Here is a 635-nt window from a genome sequence, read left to right as displayed (position 1 = left end):
CAGGCTGTGGCTAACAGGGATGCTCCAGTGCCTCCCAGTACCCGGCACCCCTGAATTTTGAGTAAGTGCCTGCTTGCTTGGTGGTGAGAAGAGGAAGCGGGATTGAATTACACATATTTTATACCTGTGTCAGTGGCCTCATAGCAGCTGTTTGGGCCTCTGTGGCCACATGGTGAGACACTAGAGTCCTAAGTAACCCTGTGCATCTGAGTGTCCCCTCCAGTCTGGGCCACCCTTCTTTCACCTAGAAAATGGCACTGACAGCTCTGGGACAAGGCAGTGGTCTTGGGAGTTGTCACTTGTCACTGTCTATAATAGGGAAAAAAAGTACATTCCCTTGTCTGTGAAGGGAAACAAGCACTGAGATGGATGCCTCTGGATGCTGTAGGGTGGAACAGGGCAGGAAGGTGTGAACCCACAGCACATCCCGCTGCCAAAACCCGATAGGGAAGGATGTGACTCGGTTGGGATGCCCGTGCCGAAGCCGGTGACCAGAAACCCACCGTTCCTTCCTGCCTTCGCAATGCTACCGCGCTCCCAGCGTGTACACACCGGTCCTACTGGTCACCACTAGACCGACTGGGTGCAGGGAGGCCCGTCCTGGGTGGCCACCCCCCCTGCGCATCCCCGAAGGG

Source organism: Athene cunicularia (genome assembly GCF_003259725.1).
Source record: "Athene cunicularia isolate RWA chromosome 10 unlocalized genomic scaffold, athCun1 chr10_part1, whole genome shotgun sequence".
Taxonomy (NCBI): Eukaryota; Metazoa; Chordata; class Aves; order Strigiformes; family Strigidae; genus Athene; species Athene cunicularia.
This window is presented reverse-complemented; position numbering follows the sequence as displayed.